This window comes from Stegostoma tigrinum, chromosome 3 (assembly GCF_030684315.1).
Source record: "Stegostoma tigrinum isolate sSteTig4 chromosome 3, sSteTig4.hap1, whole genome shotgun sequence".
Taxonomy (NCBI): Eukaryota; Metazoa; Chordata; class Chondrichthyes; order Orectolobiformes; family Stegostomatidae; genus Stegostoma; species Stegostoma tigrinum.
Genome location: NC_081356.1, coordinates 26,294,082 through 26,315,991, shown reverse-complemented (window position 1 = coordinate 26,315,991; position 21,910 = coordinate 26,294,082). Strand labels below are relative to the sequence as shown.

The window sequence follows — 21,910 nt, the reverse complement described above, 5'->3', positions numbered from 1 at the left end:
CATTCAGCCCATCTCATCCAGCAATACTTATGCTCTGTGTGAAGCTCCTCCCACTCAGACAGGCCATCCGTCTCTTTCTGCCACAGTTTTGTCCAGCTTCCCCTTTTAAGCATCTGTGTTATTTGCATCAACTACCCCATGAAGTGTCAACTTCCAGATTCTAATTGCTGTTTACATAAATACTTTTCTACTGCATTTACTTTTGGAATTATTAGTAATTTTTCTTTTGATATGGTAATTAGTGTTGGTCTCCTCCAAATCTGGCAAGTTCTGTACATGCACCAATTCAAACTGTTAGATTTTGAAGACGGCTGACAAGTTATTCCTCCAACTAGGGAAAATAGCCTCCAGCCGAATCAATCTTCTCTGAAAGTACTAAATTTCCAATCCTGGTAATATCCACCTAAGTCTTTGGTTCATTGACCGATGGCCACTCTCCAGTTTCTTTCTCTGTGTGGTCTAGTCGTGCATGATGGTTGACAATATTCAGTTTAGTTTTGTTGCTCATTTAGATTTCTCTTTTCACTAATGTTTTGATGTGTTCATCTAGGAGGGATCGCTGCTCAGTGATCACGAACAAGAATCCTGGCTGGTGACTCTGCTGTCGTACCCAGGAATGTTGGTGCCATTTGTAATGCCCCATAAGTTTTTAGAGGCATTGCCAATTCAACACAGAATACAGTACAACTTGCTCCACAGGTGTGAGCAGTGAATGTTGAGGTTTCAGAATATTATGTGGAATGCACGTCAAAACTCTGGGCAGAACATGCGGCAATGTAAAATTCAGTGTTATCATTCCTGGCATAATCAGGAACATAAGACTGGAGGAGACATTCAACCGTTGGAGCTTGTTTGCCATCTGATTCAATCATGACTGATCTGTATTGTTACTCCATCTCCCCTCAATCCTTAATACCCTGACCTAACAAAAGCCTGTCTATCAATGTTGAAATTTTTCAATTGACTCCCCAGGCTCAGCAGCTTTTTGAGGGAAGTGTGCTTCCAGATTGCAACATAAAATGTGAAGAAGTGTTTCTTGACACCACTCCTAATTGGGCTGTTATTACCTCTTGAATCTGGACTTGCCTGCGCCAGAGGAAGTAGATGCTCGCTTTTCGGTCCTCCAAATTGCTTCATGATTTTCAACACATGGACTTAAGATCGTTCTCAATGCTTCAGATGTTCTGATTTGTTCACCTTGATATCTGTACAGGGGAATTCCTGTTCTGGAAAATGCTGAATTAAGATAGATCTGTACGCCGTATATTTCCAGTGGAATAGTTTCAGGAGAACTTCAGTAAGATAACTTTATCCGTATTTAGACAGTCTGTGATAGGATGTTAATGGTACACAACTAGTTGGGCTTCTAATGATTAGAATTACTTAGGATTTACAGTTCAGAGACAGTAACTGTCCTTCATATTGCCTTATCAACATATCCTTTTGTTCCTTTCTCTCTTGGGCACACCATTTAACTTTCTCTAAATTGTATTTATGGTGATAATGAGTTCCATATTTTCATCTCTTTCTGGGTAATGATGCTTCCCTGAATTTCTTATTTGGACTTATTAGACACTGTCTTATATTCATAGCCAGTAGTTGTTGACTGTTTCACATATATTCTTGTGACAGTGTTTGCCTGTTTCTTGGTGTTCCCTTGTAGAATCTGATTTCTCATCTCATCTTCCTACAGTGTTTCTCATCTGATGTTTAGTTTTCACACTAAGTATTGAAATACTACTAAAATAATTGAACTGTATGGGGGAAAATGGCTGTGCTATCAGTGGACTTTGGACAAGTTGACCATGTAATAAAACTAGACTTTATGTGCAAAAGGCTTCATGAGTGAAAGTATTAAAGAAAGATTGTGTTGTCAAATTTGGAGTCACTTGTTGAAATATCTTTTGTTAATCTAGTACCATGCTATCTTTGCATTATGCCTTGAAAGTACAACTTCAGGAGTTTAGTAATTTTCTGGCAGGGTTTCTTTACATACTGGACTTTAAATGGAATTTAATATGTTCAGCTTTCAAAGTAAAATTGAGCCTATGTATTTTCCTTTCAAGAAAAGAAATTGCTGCCCCATAAATCAATTTAACATCTTACATTCAAGAAACCGCATCAGTGAAAGATCTACCACAGTATCTTAATTATTTCTCAGTTGAAGTGAGATTATAAATACACTTGATTTTGGGATGCTTTCTGATGTTAAGCATGTGCCTTATATTGGAGTGTAAATGAGGTGTGGCACTTCTTTGTTGTGAAATTGCGAACTTGAACATTGGCATGTCTCCTTACAGCAAAATCCAAGATGTTAGCATTCAGAAATTTCTCCTGTGTGGTTCTGAAATTGATTTCACAAGCTCAGACGACCACTATATTTTCCACTTTTGGTCAGGTGGGTTGCTAGGACATTCTCAGCTCGTGTATTTGAGGCAGTATGAGGGCTAAAATTGATCTCTGCCATCCAAGATTTTTTTCACTCTTGGTTATCCTGCTGGAAATGTTAGACATGGTGGGAGAATCGACTTGATCCTCAGTCAGTTGGCAAAGTATGAAGCTAGACACCTAATACTTTGGTGATAATGGGTTTAATCATAGAATAAGCAGCATTCCTTACGCCTACTTCTTTCCTACTAACTCTGTGAACCAGCAAGTCTCCATTTGTTTCTTAGTCAACCTGTTTGAATGTGCTATGACACACTTCTGGGGCACTTGGGAGTTGAACCTGGGCGTTCTAGACTGGAAGCTACAAAAGCCCCATACCATTCCCCACTATCCTGTTTTGATTAAACCAAATCAACCCAATTTAAACTAAACAGATGACAGCCCCTTACAAGAGGACTGTAGCAAAACAAAATCCGACAAGAACTTAACAATTTAAACAGTAGTCTCTGTATGTGCTCTAAGAACTTAATTAAACAATGCCGTTCACTGGTGTCTCTTGATATAGTTAACATGCTGTCCTCCCTGTTAATGTATGTCATGGACCTGTAGTCACTGGTCACAGTTCTGTAAGCACTTCATGCTTGCATGTGAAATCATTTAACCAGCTCAAGAATTGACAACTTCAAGAAGGGTGCAGGTAAGGGAGTGTAAGGTAGAATTGGCACAGAGAAATGTGTACATATTCAGTGTAATGTAGAGTGGTTAAACAATTTATGCCTGTGAAACATCTTTAGTCAAAAAGGTCCCAAAGTGCTTCATGGAACTGATGATCAAATAAAATTTGACATTCGGAGATACAAGGTGAAATTAGGGCAGATGACCAAAATCTTAGTTGGCCGAGGAGGAGGTTTAAGCAGTATCTTAAAGGAAGAAATTCAGGCAGAAAGATTTTAGGGAGGGAATTCCAGAGCTTTGGGCCCAAACAATAAAAGGCATTGGAAGCAATAAAAGGCACAGCCACCAATAGAACATAGAACAATACAGCGCAGAACAGGCCCTTCGGCCCTCGATGTTGCGCTGACCTCTGAACTAATCTAAGCCCCTCCCCCTACAATATCCCATCATCATCCATATGCTTATCCAAGGACTGTTTAACTGCCCCTAATGTGGCTGAGTTAACTGCATTGACAGTTACTGTGAGCCTGATGGAGCAATAAATATTGAGGTTGCCTAAGAAGCCAGAGTTGGAAAAGTGCAAAAGAGCTTGAAAAGTTGGAGAACTGGTGGAGATTAGAGAAAGGAAAAATTGCGACTGGTACCACCTGTGTATAGGAATTTCTATTGAAGTGTTTTGGCATTGATAGTGCTGCATATCCATGTTATGCCATATCATTCAATGGATATCTTTTTAGAGGACATAAATTGAAATGAAAGGTTGCAATGCAAGAAACGGACAGTGAAAAGGAATAGAGGATTTAGTAAATTGCGGTACCAAGATTTAGTTTTTAGTAGCATGACTATGTTAGATGATATCGAAGGCAGAATTCCCCAGGTTTATGGTGAGCTGCATTTGGGGATAATATGCATGAGTGATGATCTCAGCAGAGAAAAGGGGTCCTAAAAATAATATAGTCTTTGCCTAGTAAGTGGTGGGATGTGTAACTTGCCATGACAAGGAATGGATGAAGTGAATACTAGACCAAATTAGATAAACATATGGAGAAAAGAATGAAGGCAAATGGTAAGAGGAGGCTCAAATGAAGCATTAACGTCAACATTGAGAGTTCAGCCAAATAATTTGTTTCAATGTTCTAACCTCTTTGTAATATGTGAAATAACCGTTCATCGATTTCTAGGAATGAACATGATTTCAAAAATTACTGACTATTGTTGGATTGATACACTAGGGAGAGCAATGGGTGAGGGTAGTGAAGATATTTAGCTGTTTGCTAAGATTTTCATAAGCTCCAGTTAGTATGAGAGCTAGCAACTGTGCCCTATTTGTGTGGTTGAAAAGTTAAAACCTTCCTGGCCTTAATGTGACCAAACAGTGGTGAGGGAGACCACATTCTGTAAGCAGCAAAGACCTTCGTGAAATAATACCAGAGGATACAGGAAATAAAGCACTGATTGGGACCGTTGTGCACTGTACAAAATTGTCTCTGTGTAAACCTGGGCTGCAGATCTAAAGAGCAATTTGGAGGACTTTCAGCTGTATCCTGGCAAGGCTGGTTTTGGCTTCATCTTTTCACAGGGGCCTTGGGTTCAGTGGCATGGAACGCAGATGAGGAGGAGCCACTTGCCTAGAACTGAAAATATGCCGACTGAATGCACCATGTCATTAAACTTATACCTGCATCTTGATGTTTTTAGTTTCGCAGTGGTGGTTTTATTATAAACCCACTCAAAATTTTGACTTGTGTGGAGTACATAATTTATTAAATGTGTGAACTTTACACACTTCTGTACAGTGTACATACCAGGATTGCATATCATACATACTGACAGTAAAGATCAAGTTTTATCAATGTGCCTGTTGCCCTCTAGCCTGAGAGAGTGCAAGGTATTCGCTGTATTGGTGTTCTTCTTCCAACAATGGAAAAACGAATGTTCTCTCTTTACCTTGAATGCTAATAAAAATTTGTGATGATTTTCTTTGAAGCCTTGTGACTTCATACAAATTGAAGACCTATTGATATGAGGGTCAAATTGTATAAATCTATTTTTTTGTTTTGGACAAGTGATGCATCTTCTATCAGATATATGAAATGTTTCAGAAATGGTGTCGTACTGGTTGCGCTGAGAATTGTTTTCCAACCTTATTTTGTGCAGGCTCCTTTTAAAGCGTTGAATTTTGCATTACACAGTTGCTTATCAGTAGCATATTTGTATAAACAGTTTGTTCTTTGTAAAGAGAAACTGCCATTGGTGCAAATTGCTGCTAGATAACATTGGCCCATTCTTCATATTTATTAGCAGTTCTGCATTAATTTCTATTATGTGATAGCAGTAACATTCCCAATGCAGCATTGCATTGGAACCAAGGACCTTGACTAGAACAATTTGGATATTCCTGTTATTGTCGATTGTTTGTGAAATGTTGCCCTTGGGTTGAGGGCGGTGGGAAAGCTTATTGGTTCGTGTACCTTTTTTATATTGCTGCATTCTGTGCATTGTTATAGCCAACCCAGCCTGTTTATGTAGAGGATTCCAGTAATCCCAGGTATAATTCTCCTTAGACCTTTGGCTACATCTGTTAATGCTTTTTGTTAATTTTACAAATTCAATGTACTTATTTTTCACTTTTAATTTTTCTGAAGAGGACTTGGAATTCTGGCTGGCCGTATGCACCAAAAACCCATTTTTAAAATGGAACAGTGAGGGGTCCTGGATGCATATATTTAGGAATCCTGCTGAGGAACAATTTGAGCTATTACAAGACCAGTTATTTGTATTAAAGTACTTCTAATTGTTTGCCCTCTCTTGTTTGAAGAAATGTTCCTAAGCCAGGTCAACCATGCTTTGTTTAAAAAATACACTCCATTTAATTCACTAGAAATTGCATTGATGGTGTTTGAGATGACTATGTAGGTTTTCTGTTGAGTGGTTTATTTCTGTAATGCTTTGGCTGTGTAGCAATGCAAACTGTCAGCATCTCTGTCTGATAAACATCGAATCATCTGTGGATGGAATGTTTTCCAAAACGAGGAAGGGAGGTTTTAAAAAAAGGGAATTAAAAAGCAAGTATTGCATAAGAAAAGGCTGGTTAATATGACAAAGGACTGGAAGTGGATCTGCTGACCCCTTGTATTTTCATCCTCGCTGATTAGCAGTCCTTCTTGAACAGTGAGCTTTTTATCCAGTCTGTTGAATGATCTCTTGAAGGCATCTTGTAGGTGCTGTGCTTTAACCCATTGTGCACTGCATCACTGATACACTGGGTGAGGGGCTGGTGGGGAGTGCATTGTTCTCCTCTTCCCGTAGAATTAGCAGCCACTTTTCATTTTTCTAATCTGGAGAGAAGAAATCACCACTGATGTGAAGCTCATGTCATTTTCGAAGTGCGTGCTGTTGTCTATTTGATAAAGGACCTTCTTGAACCAGGGCAGCTGCAGCTGTGTGTGTGTGTGTGTATATATATGTGTACTGAGGGAGGGAGGGTGTGAGAGTTGGAAGAGGTTGCTGATTTGTAGACGGCTTGGCTGGTGATTAACAAAGGTCAGTACTGTAAACTTTGGAGCCTCCTGAGCCAGACTTTAGATGGGCTTTCTCTCTCTCTCTCTCTCTCTTTTGCTCTCCTTGTGAGACCCATTGAAAGTCTCCAGGGTGGTGCAGGCATTGTGGAATGCTTGTGTCTACTTGCTGCTACCAACAAAGCCACATATCAATAAGAGCAGCCTGGTTTGGAAGGGTGAGGGGGTGGTGAAGAGAAAGTTTCCTCCTGTTAAAACCATAATTTCTCCAACTTGTTTCATGTAAGCAACTGTTATTGTCTTTCCTGGGGTGAATTGCTCATTTCAAGGGGGAAGGAGTGATGTGATTTTTTTTGTGCAGAATGTGACAAATTCTAATAGCTTCAGAGAGGAAGGAGAATGTATATATTACAAAAAAGAAACTCCCCAGCCAATTACATCCCTTTCAGCAAGGTATTGGCAAGAGGAGCTAGCTTGGAATTTGAACAGCATTTTTACATTGCCTCAGCTGCTTCTGATGAGTGGTAGATAAGTGGGGCCATGTTGTGCTGCTGGCTGGAGGCTCTGCTACTGAGAGCTGGTGGAGCGTCTGGAGGTAAAATGGCTGCTCCTGGAGCTGGTAGGACTAGGCAGCTTTATTGTGTGTGTCTTAAAGCTGCAGTGATGAGGCAGCAGATACCGTGTGCCTTTCTCTCTCTCTCTCAACATCTGATGGTTGCTCGAAGCTGGTCTCATTTGAGCTGGAGAGAACAAGGGGTGGGTGCGTGGGGAAGTGAAGACTTGAATGATCTGCTAATTCTCTAAGTGCAGGAGCCACATACACAGCGCGCGCGAGAGAGAGAGCGAGCGAGAGACAGAGCCTTGAGATTTGTTCAGTGATGTGCTGGTCTGCCCTGAAGAAGAATGGGGTGGGGCCTGTCCTTTTTCTGTGCTGTAATTTGATCCAGATCTCAGTTGGAAACAGCTTTCTCTCTCTCTTTCTCTCCAGTCTCTCTCTTTTGTAGATACAGGTCTGGAATAAACCTTCAGCTCTGTAGGTGTCTGTGCAGCTTTTTCTTTCCCCTTTTGTTTTCTTTGTTAGAAGCAATGTCAGATCATCTTGCATAAAATGGTACAATGTGCATTTCTCAACTGGAGCAACAGAAGATTTAGCCTCCTTGTTTTAACACCATTATAGAAGATGGAGGAGGGTGAATGAAGATGAAGGGGGAAATGGAGCTGAATTTCAACAGTAAGTAAAACTAACGTGGTTACAAATTAGCAGGGATTGTCGTCCTTTGATAACACCCCTGCTGTGCTGCTGGATTTTAATGTGCAGGGGATCACCACTGTGGGATTTTACAGATGATCTGAAGCAGGAAAGCATCTTGCCTTTTTTTAGCCTTTCCCACACCCTGGCTCGCAGAAGCAGGTTCTTGAGAAGATGTAAGATGACCCTCTGTGTCTGGCTGTGCTGTGCTTCCATGCATTATATTGCAGTCAGGTCCTGTGCTCCACTCTAACCCTCCTCACACCATGACCCTGGTTCTGGGGTAGAGAGTAGGTGATGCAGGGGAGCATGGAACAAATTGTCTTGACTTCAGGAGATGATGTTGAATTATAGTAGATGATTGCAACTTTCAGCTACAGTTATTACCACTTTGAGGCGCATTTAATTAAAAAAAATGCTTTTCCTCCTGGACTAAAAGGACAACATTCTTCCTTCTTCATTTATTCAATGGACTGCAATGTTCTTTTAAAACAAAAATTCATTAATTTTCTAAAAAATTTTTTATTGTAAACTGTAAAGAGGCCATCAGCAACTCAAGCACAAAACTGTATGTCACTGTTCAGGACATTATGTTGTTTTGTTCTGAGACTCTTGGCTCTTTTTTTTTCTCTAGTGGGAGCTCTGAGCTCTGAACCTGGTACACAAATCTGAGGATTCAGAACAATATGTAGATACTTAATTTATAATTTTGCTGGAATGTATTTTTGACTTATCCAAAACAAGATGTCTGCTCTGGAGATTTCAGGCACTGTTTCTCTTGGGAGGGCACCCACTGTGTCTACTGTAGAATTCAAAGAAGAAAATCTTTCTGTTCCCCTCATCCTCCTCAAGCCTCCACTGTATCCCAGTCATTGTTCTAGGCCATCTCCTGACAGATTTGTTTTCATTGCCTATCATCAGACAACCTTGTGGTATCTCTGTGAAACTGTGCCAGTTTTATTCTTGTGGGAGTTTGATATATTTGGATGCTGAATACTTGCAGGAGGCTGTCCAAGATCATTTCACACACCCTTGCACCTTGGGCAGAGTTGTGTCTAAATGAGATCCAGAGGTGAGGGCACGGTGTCCAAAACCCACTGTACTTTTGAAGTTCTAAATGTTCTTTCATTTGTAACAAAGTTTAAACCGTTGTTTGGGGAGAAGCTATCTATTTATTGTGGAAGGACTGAAAAGAACTGTTACTTTGTTGGATTAATGCAACACTAGATGAATGGAGAGGTCATCCATGAAAGCCCCTTCTGCATCTTGCTTGTTAACTGTTATGTCTTCTGGTTCCCAGAAGTTTGAAAAAAATCACATTTTGGACTTGGAATGCTGGAGCTACATCTGATGTTTTTTTAACTTCTTCCCATCGTTGTTGGACTGAGCATAATACATTGTTACTTGGCACATGACAGCAGTGCGACAGTAAATGTGGCACCCATGACAAACAGTGACATGAGTTAGTTCCTATTTCTGTACAAATGATGTCACAATGTAATGTTCCTCTAACTTTAAAAATACATGTATTACCTTATCTAATGGCTCTATCAATATCCATTCCAATCACTAACATTTTTCTCTGAAGACTTAACAATTTGACTTTTACAAAACCAAATGTTTTCTTTTGTCGCAAAAACATTATTCCTTGCACTGTTTAGATGTAAAATGTGCCTCCATCTTGTTGATTTGGCATTCTTCCCTCTCAGTAGTGAGTTGGCATGCTGCAAAGGTAGTGTTATGTGTGTTGCTGTTGATGGTGTAGGAGTTGTGCTTGATTATGCTAATGTTGTCACTTGCTGGTGGTAGTGTTAATGGGTGCACCATTAGCTGATAATGCTGCTGATGTCCTTTGTGGAATTGGTCTTTTCTGTTTTAACAGTTTGGGTATAGGTCAAATGTGGACTTTGTTTCTCCTCATTTGCTTACTGCTTTTATCCTCAGTGGTGTTTTGACCTTTAAGACTCCCAGCTTCTTCTTAAACTATTACTGGCAAACGGACACATTGCTGCTGAATTCCTGCCTATTAAAAAGACATTCTTGTTCAAGTGTTGACCATCTCTTGCTTGTGAGTCATACAGCACGGAAGCAGGCCCTTCGGTCCAACCAGACTGTGTTGAACATAATCCCAAACTAAACTAGTCCCACCTGCCTGCTCCTGAACCATCTACCTCCAAACCTTTCCTATACATGTACTTATTCAAAGTCTTTTAAATGTTGTCAATGTGTCCACATTGACCATTTCCTCAGGAATTTCATTCCACACATGAACCACCCTCGGTTTTAAAACAAAAACGGCCTTCGTGTCTTTTTTAAATCTCCTTGAAATGTGTCCTCTAGTATTGGAACTCCCATTCTAGGGAAAAGATACCTAACATTAACCCTGTCTATACCCCTCATGACCTTAATGACCTTGTCTGTTGAAAAATCATCCAATAGGAACAGTGTTCTTGATTGCCTCAATCGACCTCCCCCTGCTTCAAATTTGCCTCCACACTTCCAGATGGTGTAACACGTAATTATTCACTGTGTTAAAATATTCTCCTGTGACACTTGCTTTTTTTGAGAACTAGATTGTATGGATGCACTTTCATTCTTGATCTTTGTATTGGATCAGTCTTTCTCTATCTACTCTGCCCACTCCCCTCATGACTTTGAAAACTTCAATCAAGGCTTCCTCTTTGCCTTCTGCTCTCATAGATAGTTCCAACTTCTCCAATCCATCTTCGTAACTGAAGTTTCTCATCCATGGATCCATTTCTGTAAACCTCTTCTCCACCCTCTCCAATGTGTTTCCATCCTTCCTAAAGTGATTGCTCAGACTGTACACCATATACTAAGGCTGAGGTGTCACTAATGTCTTCTGTAAGTTCAACATAACCTCCTTGCTCCTGCACTCTATGCCTCTGTTAATAAAGCCTGGAATACTGTGTGCTTTATCAACTGCTCGCCCTCCATGTCCTGCCATCTTTCATGATTCGCATGCAAATGCAGTCTAGTTGCCCTGCTGCCAAATGTGCTTTGGGATGGTGCCCTTTAAGTTGTTTCTGGATTTTTTTTCCTTCTAAATATATCATCTCACATTTCTTCATTAATTTGTAAATATCCTTTCATATAGTTTAGCACTGTGCTTCCAAGTTCTGTGTACTTTGCAAACTTGTGCACAGGGGACAGTTTCCAAGAGCTAGATCACTAAAATATGTCAAGAAAAGCATTTGTCCCAAAACTAACCTATGGGGAAACTTAACCACAAACTTTCTGCATTCAAAAAATATCCATTAACCGTTACAGTTTGCTTCCAATCATTTTGCCATGTTGTATGTGTGTTATGACTGTGTCTCTTTTTACTCTATATGTTATAACTTTTCTCAAGTCTGCTCTGTGGCACTTTTGGAAGTCGATGTACTCCGCATTAACCTCATCAACTGTCTGTTTTGTCTTCTGCTGCTAAACATTGTCCTGAACACAATTACAGAACACCTACCTCTCGTATGGTCTTAGACCCACCATTGTCTCAGTCTAAATTTAGGTAAAGTCCCTTATTGTAACTATTGAAGTTTTCACTTCTCTATAATTTCCTTGAAAAAATTGTTCCTCTACATTCTTCCCACTCTACACGACACTACTGAGCAATTTTGTTTCAGCCTCTTGTTCTTTAGTTTTAGCCAAATTGACTGTTGCCCTTTGAACCATTAAGACAACCTCTTTTTGCAGAACTTCTGTGTTCTCCTTTTCTCTCCCCCCCCCCCCCATCTTTTTGGAGCATCTTATTTTCAGGAATGTTTAACACCCAAATCCTGCCCGCCCTTGCGTTCCTCTGTTACAGTCACAACAACTTGTTCGAGGTAGCAAGCTGCATCTGTAAATCCCCAGTGTTACTTACTATCCTCGGTGCTTTCAAATAAGGTATTTATGCTCACATTTCATGAGCATTCTCTTGACTGTCTGGACTTGATTTTCTTTAAAGCCATTTCCCTCTGGGTAATGTGGTGATGAGGTTTAGTCCATACTGTTCAGGTAATTCCTTAAATTTTCTGAAGGTGAATTAGGCTCCATTGTCACACTATTCAAAAAAGCATCTCTTCCTTAGTGAACAGAGCTTGTACTGCTGAGATGATTGCTGTAGCTTTCAAATCTTTCACCTTATTGATAAAAACGAACTTGTTTCAACAAAAGAATGGACATTGGGCAGAAAGATGGGCTAGAGAGGTGAATGAGAAGTGAATAAGATAAATTAACTCCCGTGATATGCCATTGTCTGGCTGTTAAGTCAGTGGCTGTCATCTTTTCCTGCTGTGTTCCTGTTTTTTTTCAGCATACCTTCTGAATAGACTCTATTTTCAAAGTCCTTATAGCTGTGTAGTAGGTATGTGGTGGATCTGCCTATGAGCTTACACTTCTTCATTTGCCACGAGTCTATAGGTGTGAGGCTAGAAAAACAGCAGGTCAGAGAGCAGCTGAGGAGCAGGTAAGTCAATGTTTCAGGCCGAAACCCATAGTCAGCACTTATTCATTCCCACAAGCCCTTCTAGAGAAATACTTCTGCATTGATTCAAGTATGATAGTTCTGGATTTGGCTAGCAGATGACCACCTTCTAGCGAGACCTCATCCCTGATAGACTCATGCTGCTGTATTGCTGGCTGTGCTGCTGTTTCTTTTCAAGTCACCACTGGATCACTTTCTGAGCAAACATCTGTAACTCTACACCTTTGTTGGTTTCATCTGTAATTTGCTTTGGTTTTGGTGGTGTTACATTCCCTGAATGATTTTAATATTTTGATCTTTTACCTCATGCTTTACTGAAATTCACTGTAGATCTTCTCACTACTCAATCCCAGAATAGCAGGACCATCTGTTTCAGTGACGTAGTATGAAGTGTTAATATCTTTTTTGAGTCTCTGTCTGAATTGGGTTGTTCCTAGCTGTTGAATCTGTTTCCTCTGCACGTTCAATTGAAAGCATCTTTCCTTGGGTAACCTTTCTTAAATTTACAGGAACGATCTTCTGATATTGTCCATGCTGGATGAACTTACTCAGCTCCACACTCAGTCTTCAGCTTCTGATTTTATTATGGTGGGTTTGCTTCTCACCCTTTTCTGGGTTTGAATGGTTGTGTGAATTTCATTTCTCTGCGAGCTGAGAAGCAGCTCGTCTCCAGCTATTCCATGTAATTGTGTGGTCCCTGTCCCTATTGTGTCCTTGAGCTCTTTATTCTCTTCCAGAGTATAGACATCTTGGGTCTATTTGCTTCTGATTCACCCTACCGCTTTATTCTAATAATTTGTCTCACCGTCTTTTGTTTTCTTTGTTCTGCAAAGCTTTTTCCCCCACTCTTGACTTTGCACAAATTTGCAGTTGGATCCATTTGCAGGACATTTCCTGTAAATCTGTGAACTCTTCATCATTCACATCTCTCACCCATCTTTTCTCACTGTTGTCCATTCTTTTGTTATTTCACTGCATCAACTCCATGCCTTTTCCATGACTTAACTGAAAACAAGCTGTTTGGAGAGCCTTTGCCTTACTACTCATGATTTCTTGTGATCTGTCAGTGTCTGTAGCCTGCAATATTCTGAATCTGCTTTCCAAGTCACATCCCTTTGTACTTCAAAGTATGCAGAATCCTAAATGAGTTGATTGAACAACTTCTATTTTGTCTCTCTCTTTTTAAGTCTTTTTGGGACATTGTTGACAGGTTCAGCTGATTCCTGGCTCAGACTTTGAATATTGAATTGGTAGATCCAATGGTTTGATTTTGTGCTTTAAAATATAGGTTCAATTTTGCAAAGGTTTCAGCCCATTCCAATTTGTCATGGGCTGGAGCTGTACATTTTTTTTAAACTGTAGTGATCATTCCAGTCTTGCACATTGCTCTTTGGCATTAATTGGATTTAATTTTTCAGTCTAGTTGTGTTTTTAAAATTTTGCTGTTACATTCGGACAGCCTGCAGCGCTGCTATGTTTTCTAATTGCCATGAGTTAGAAATAATCAAACTTGCGATTCAAAGCTGGAGTTTCGGGTGTTTTTCTTGCAGGTCTCTATGTGGCTGGTGAACTGATATGCTGTTACTTGGTACAGATTGTAGTGCAGCAGTAAAACATGGCAGCACTGGGATATAGAGTAAGGTAACAAGTAGTTCTGAGCTCTTTATGAATTAAATAACGATATAACATTATCCAAAACCATTTGAGAGAGATGATGCTTCTCAAAGCAGAATATTGGTTTGTTACTTAACTACTGATAGTGCTGCAAAATGTTAGGTTAATGCCACAGCTTGAAACCTTGCAAATGAATGGAAAAACCAAGTACATTTTAGACATACAAGGCATAACAAAGATATGCATTTGTGTTGGGCTGTAATATAGAGGGTGCTTATAGAAATGACCAGGTGATATTGCAGCACGCTGTGAAACTTGACAACTAAAATATTCTGTGTAAAATATTGAAAGTAAACTGTGTCACCTTTTGAAGAGGAAGAGTCATTCCAGGAATGGGAGGAAAGCACTTTGACAAACTGTAGAATTGTACTTCAATTAGCCCATTGAACTTTCCACCCGCACGATTAAGAATAATGACATTCCAGCACCTTTTAATAATGACACTGCTCACCTGTGTTATTGTCTTAGTATGGGTTTTTTGGAGAGAGAGAAGGGCAATAAAGATTTTTTCGAGTGTTTTTATCAACTTGTACCAGATAATTGCCCAATAGATTGTATGACAGAAATCGTTAGTGGTATTTCCAGACTTGGCAAAGTCTGCACTGTTGCCGCTTGTGCCGATTATTGAAATGGAAACCCTGGAGATTTCTCAAATTAACTTGAATGCTGGCCTGTTACTTTCTGTTTTCATGATTTATGAAAATGTTTTGAGTTAATATCTACTAAGAGTGTGGAGCTTAAACCTTCATAAAGTCTATTCTTTCCATGTTCAATTGTTGAGTTGTCCAAAACAATGAAAAATTCAGCAGGTGATTGTGTATGCACAACTTGCATCTATATAGTGCCTTTCACTTGGTGAAAGATTGCAAGTAGCTCCACAGTGACAGTTAGCAAACAGAATTGTTAGACTAAGCCAGTATAAGGAGATACTCGGGCAAATAACCAAAGGAGGGTCAGTGTAATGCGGAATAGGTTCACGCTGTGGAAACTCAGTGAAGTATTTGCCCTATTATTTTTCAGAATTATTGCTGTTGCTGTCAGTCAAGCTGTGTATAGCTGACAAGTTCATGGTAATATGATGGTCAAACTGATCTGAGAAACTTCATGTATTCTTTAGATACTCAATCTTCTGAAGGTATATAGGGGAGGTGTCTTTCTTCACTACGCCCAAAATTTTTTTCTTACCCTTGTTTCTTGAATGCATTCTGTAAATTTCCAAAACAGCCAACTTGTACACCACAAGCTCCCTTTGGACATTAGTAGCATTAATGAGCAGCTAAGCCTCCTTTCAGTGATGCTGGTTGAAGGATGAATATTGCCCAGGACAATTAATAGCAATGCACCTGCTTGCCTTGGAATTAACGCAATGGGTTTTATACATTCACCTGACAAAACAAGGACTGTTTTGACTTGACTGCTCCAAAACACCACAGCAGCAATGTTGCAGAGATCCCTCAAGACTGGCCCTCTGACATTGCGGTGACCCCTTGCTATGATTGTGGCACTCCATTTCTGGAGTATGACTTGAAACCACAACCTTCAGATTGAGGTGAGGGTGCTCCTCACTGAGACGCAACTGATGACTTGCCCTTTTATGCTGACTTCTGCAAAACAAAAGGCATAGTTGCTGTCTTTGTCAATGTTAAAGTCATTGCAATCAGTCTGAACTAATCACTAGGTCCTATATTGCATTGGATAAGTCGGATGGTGCACTTTCACTGTCAGCATTGGGTTTTGTGTGTACATTTTAGATCTTCACCTCTCAACCTCTTGAATGCCTCTGATTTTTTTTTCCAGCAGTTTCATGATATCTTAGCATTTCTGACAAGGCTGGTGTTTGTTTCCCATCTCTCATTGCCCTCGGTGATTTTAACAAGCTTGAACTGCTCGAGTCAGTGTGGTTCAGACACAAAAACAATGCTGTTATGGAAGGAGCTTGAGGAATGCAGGATCAATAAGTACTGATGAGCCCATTCTGAGCCACAGTGGAGTGCGGCTTGGGTGGGTGGATTTTGCTGGTGTTACCATGCATCTGCTGCCCTTGCCCTGCTAAGTGGTAGTGGTAATAGGTTTGGAAAGTGCTATCAACGCAGAAGGAATTAAAACAATGTGATTGGTGAATGAAACATATACTGGTCTGACTCGTACACTTTAAAATGGAGCTTCAGTGAACCAGTACATTCAGCTTCCAGGTATTGCTCGTTTTTCACCTTTGGTAAACGGCTCTTGTTGAGTTGCTGCAGTGTGTCTTATAAATGCTGCACACTGATGCCACTGTGCACTGGTGGTGGTTGGAGGGCCAGTCCAGTAGATTGCTTTGTCCTGGATGGCTTTGAGCTTCGCAAGGGCAGTTGAAGCTGCACGTCTCCAAGCAACAAGAGAGTGTTCCATCACATTCCTGGATTCTGCCTCTGTAGATGGCAGACTAGCTTTGGAGAGTCAGGGGATTGCCTGCTTTCAGAGCTAGATGTGCAGAATTTTCTTCAGTTCCCAAAACAATCCATTCTGCCTGGTTGGACAAGACCCTTCTCAACCTTGATAGCCTGTGTAAGCAGTTATCGTTTTATTGATACTTTGGGATCAATCTACTTAGTGATGCCAATTCACACCTCTGGAGTCGGCAGGACTTGAACTCAGGCTCGGAGATAAGGGCTTTTGTGCTGCCCCTAATAAATTGTTTTATATGGTCAAGATCACCACCCCGTATTTCTTTAAGTTTATCATTCTGCTACAGAAAATACAGCTGTATGCAACTTTAATTGTGTCCCTTTAAGATTACAAGGTGTAATTACTGTCTTCCTGCCTCAATTAGAGGCTAATTGTACTTGGCAGATAGTCAGGTCAATTAGAGGTCAAGCTTAACTTTTTTTGACATATTTTTGAGGCTCAAATTCAATTACAGGAGTTTGTTGCTATGTTGGCAGGGTGCAGGGAAGCAGTTGAACATTTTCTTTAAGTTGGAAACTGGGTAGATTTGTTTAGAAACTTTAACACGGGTGGCTGAAATTGCATCCCCAAACCAAATCTGTGCCAACGATTTAGCTCCAGGTTAGTCAGAGGGGGACCCATGGTCCCTGGGCCACATGAGACTCTTTAATCTCGTTTATGACTCCCGACGTTTTCCGTTTTGATCACGTTGTCGTAAGGTAAAGTCAAGAAACATGAGAACACTCTGTGCCTTTATTGTAGGATCAAAAATACTCATCTAATGGGTGGCACTGTGGCGGAGTGGTTAGCCCTGCCTCTCGACACCAGGGACCCAGGTTCGATTCCACCCTTGGGTGATTGTCCTGTGTGGAGTTTGTATGTTCTCCCTGTGTCTGCCAGGGTTTCTCCTGGGTGCTTTGGTTTCCTTGCACTGTCAAAAAGTGTGTAGGTTAGGTGACTTGGTCATGCTGAATTGCCCATAGTGTCCAGAGATGTGCAGGCTAGTCGGGTTAGCCATGGGAAATGCAGGGTTACAGGTTTAGGGTTTGGGGGAGGTGGGGAAGGTGGTGGTTTTGGGTGGGATGAAGGGTTGATGTGTCTCGATGGGCCAAATGGCCTGCTTCACATTGTAGGGAATCTGAAAGTTTAAAAAAAAATCAAAGAAGCTGAAAGCATCAGTGATAATTCAGAATTAGGTTGTTAATTTGTTTTTGTTAATACATTTCAATCCACATATTACGTCAGTAAAATATGCATTCTACCAGAGACATCGAAACCTTTACCTGGTATTTGGTTTAGAACCATCAAATTTTCATCTTGCAGTTCCCAATAAATTTTATTTAGGCATTTCGTTTTTAGCAAAGAAGGCTTTTCAGTGTGTAAAACTGCTGGCCCCTGGATGAGGGAGTTTCCACTTAGAGCACAGCAGGAAAATTATGCAGAAAACGTATTCAAACACAGTGCTTCGACTCCATGTCAAATTTCCCACAAACCTGATTTGGGTGACGTCAAATGTGTAATCTTCCAATAATCAGTGCAGTTCCAGAATATAGTTGTCTCCCATTCGTAAACGCATCCGGAAATGTGTTTAAATACAATGTGATGTAATCTTGTTAATACAACGAAAAATGGGTTTTAACACCAAGAGGTATGCATTTCTTCTAATGAGGGTATCTAGTTGTCCACCTTGAGCAATTTGGTTTAAACACTGATTTAAAAACTATTTTAAACCATTTTTAGTTTTATTGGTGTACATTTGTCAAGTTTCCTGTGTAAATTAAAACTTGTTTGATATAGAAGGAATTTAGAAATTAGCTTATTGCATCTGTGAGCTTGTACAGAAAACAAATTCTGAGCATAATTTGATTACCATGTCTTTTTTTTTATTCACTATGGAATGTGGACACCTGTGTAAGGGCCAGCATTTATTGCCAATCCCAAACTACCGTTTTGTACTGCCAAAGCCCATGTGCTGTAGATAGACTATAACTGCTGGAGTTCTAGGATTTTGACCCAATGACACTGAAGGAACGGTGATGTATGTCCAAGTCAGGATTCTGAACTTGCACAGTCAGGAGAATTGTAATATGTAGCCATGGACAGAAATTGACCTGGATTGATGGGCTTTCGACCCAGGATGATGGAGTACACAAAGAATCAGAGTTTACATCTACACTTTATAATCTCCCATCTGCCCTTGACTCGGCCATTTCCATCTGGGTAACCAGTGGAAACCTGACCCTGGCGTAGCATTATGTTGCTAAAGTACAAGTGTGAAAGATCAATAACTGCTGGGTGAGTTCATACAATGTGATTGCTTTGGTTTAGACAACTTTACCAGACCATGATGTGACACATTTACTTTGGACTCTGTCATATGCGTGTCACGGATGGGAAGTATATCCCCAAGTCACATGTTTAGAATTGATATGTATCTGCTTTAATCATTGGTGTAAGTAAAGACTAATAGCTGCCATTTCAGGTTCTGTACAACAGCATAAGGAACAAGCTATTCTTCGACAAGTTAATGGTACCGGGGCAGCCGGACTAGAGGAAGGCTGTGGTGAGTAGGGTAGTGATTTGATTGTGGTGAGCGTTTTGTACACTTGTCATCCTGTCACATGAGCTATCTGAGCTATTGATCACCATGACGTGGATTTGCTGCGACCACCCACCAAGTGTAGGCATCTACAGGGTCTGCTTGGTCTAGTGTGGTAGAGGAAGACCACTTGGGAGACAAATGAAAATAGATGATTGCTTAAGCAGGATGTAATCAATTGCCTGTTAGTGATAATGGACTTTTACTTTAAGACAGTAGACATTGAAACAGAAACCATGAGGAGGACCTAGATGGTAGGTCTTAGGCACAGAGTCACACAGCGTAGATACAGACCTTTTTGGTCCAACCAACCCACGCCAACCATAAACACAATCTCAACTAGTCCCAACTGCTGCTGCTAGCCCATATCTCTCCAAACCTTTCCTATTCATGAGCTTATCTAAGTGTCTTTTAAATGTTATAACGGTGCCAGCATCCACCACTTCCTCAGGAGGTTCATTCCACATGCAAACCACGCATTGTGTTTTTAAAAAAACAATTTATAATCTCTGAGATAATGGGAACTGCAGATGCTGGAGATTCCAAGATAATAAAATGTGAGGCTGGATGAACACAGCAGGCCAAGCAGCATCTCAGGAGCACAAAAGCTGACGTTTCGGGCCTAGACCCTTCATCAGAGAGGCTCTCTGATGAAGGGTCTAGGCCCGAAACGTCAGCTTTTGTGCTCCTGAGATGCTGCTTGGCCTGCTGTGTTCATCCAGCCTCACATTTTATTAATTTATAATCTCTCTCCTCTTGCCTTTAAAACTGTATCCACTTGTCTTGAAATTCCCCATCCCAGGGAAAAGAAACCAGCCATTAACTCTATCTATACCCCTCATGATTTTATAAATCTCTATAAGGTGACCTGTCAACCTCCAATGCTCCAGTGGAAAAAGTCTCAGACTATTCAGCCTCTCTTTGTAACTCAAATCTTCCATACCTAGCAACATCCTGGTAAATCTCTTCTGAAGTCTCTCAAGTTTAATAAAATATCCTTCCTATTTCAGGGTGACCAGAACGGTTCTTTGAGATTCTAGGCTGTTCTCTCACCAAACCCATATTACATCGTCATTGTGGTTGGTACTCGAGGCACTCTTTAACTTTAATCCTTACTTCCTGATGAAACAATTACACTGTTGCACTAATATTCTAGAAAACTTGCAGTCAAAGTCTACCAGGTCTCCTTGCAAGTTTTGAAATGGGCTTAAGAGATCTTCTGAATTACAATAAGTGCATCATTAAAAAAATTAACCTGAACACTGAGATAATGGGAACTGCAGATGCTGGAGAATCTGAGTTAACAAAGTGTGGAGCTGGATGAACACAGCGGGCCAAGCAGCATCTTAGGAGCACAAAAGCTGACATTTCGGGCCTAGACCCTTCATCAGAGAGGGGGATGGGGAGAGGGTTCTGTTTCTTTTGTGCTCCTAAGATGCTGCTTGGCCTGCTGTGTTCATCCAGCTTCACACTTTGGTAATCTGAGCACTGTTGGCTTGGCATTAAAGCTTACCCGGTATACTAATATTCTATTATGGATATGTCTGGCCTATATGTGACTCCAGACCTGCAGCATTGTGATGGACTCTGATACTTAACTGCTGTCATGTGACTCAGTTCTTCCACAATGTAGATGAGTGGGAGGGACTACCCAACTAAGCAGGCCTGGCGGTATTTGCGGAGGGAAGTTAGAATTGATGTTTTGGGTAGAGCGATCATTGAATTCATACCCTCAGAGCTCCCCACCCAGACCTATCCCATTATAACCCACCTAATCGACACCTGTCTGAACCCTATGGGCAATCCACCTAGCCTGCACATCTTTGGACTGTGGGAGGAAACCAGAGCACCCGGAGGAAACCCACGCAGTTCATGGCAGCGTCTGTCAAGGGAAAAAAAGCGTTAATGTTTCAGGTCCAGTGACCCTTCCTCAGAAGAATGCGCAGACTCCACGCAGACGGTCGCCTGTGGGTGGAATCAAACCAGGACCATGGCACTGTGAGAGAGCAGTGCTAACTACTGTGCCAAGGTGATGCTTCAACAAAAAAGGCCCTGAGCTACCAGTTACCTGCCACTTCAACACACCACCCTGTTCCCTAGCCAACATCTCTGTCTCAGGTTTGCTGCAGTGCTCCAGCAAAGCTTGGTGCAAGTTGGAAGACCAAAACCTCATTTTCCACTTGGGGACCCTGCAGCCTTCTGGACTGTATAGAGCTCAATAACTTTTTAGGGCTTCCGCTGTCCATGTCCTTGCCCCAAACCCCACCCACCCAGGCCTTGTTATCACATAATCTGCTATTACACACAACCCATTGTTAGTCACTAGCAGTACCCATTAATAGCTGTTCAACCTCCTAGTCAGATCGTTATCTACTTCTTTTTCTGTCCAACTGTTCTCTCTCTCTTTTTGGGCTCTGTCCCCATCTATCACTTTACTACTTACCCCTTTGCCCCACCTTTATCTTCTGCATATAAACAAATATTTTTCTTACCTTTCCTCAGAATTGATGACAGCTGACACGACCGGAAACATTAGCTCTGGTTTCTGTCCTCAGATGCTGCCAGACTTGCTGAGCTTTTCCAACAATTTCTGTTTTTGCTTTTGATTTATAGCTTCCGCAGTTGTTTCGGTTTTTAATGTTTGAAGGTAGACTGGGGTCACTGCTCCAAAGTTGGTTGGCACCAGAAATGTTTATTGAGTGCAGTAGCTGGGCTTGTTCTTAGAGCAGAGGGGGTTCACAGGAGATTTAAGAGAGGAATTCAGAATTATGAAGGCTTTTATTAGAGCAAATAGCAGGAAACATTCCTGTTTCAAGAGGGTCGATAACCAGAGGACACAGCTTGAAGGTAATGGGAAAAGACCTCTCGGGGAGATGAGTGCATTCCTTCATACA

General features: G+C 40.9%; 1 protein-coding gene across 6 annotated transcripts in view; it reads left to right on the top strand.

Annotated features, from left to right (window-relative positions):
* Positions 1-21,910, top strand: part of znf462 (zinc finger protein 462) — a 106,806-nt gene that overhangs the window by 25,232 nt on the left and 59,664 nt on the right. The window contains exon 1 of one of the 6 annotated variants that reach the window (XM_048527764.2): positions 7,521-7,812. The exons of the other annotated variants lie outside the window; for them this stretch is intronic. The gene's annotated coding sequence lies outside the window, so the exon portion shown is untranslated. Of the gene's footprint in view, positions 1-7,520; positions 7,813-21,910 lie in introns of those variants that run through there. 6 annotated transcript variants of the gene reach the window in all.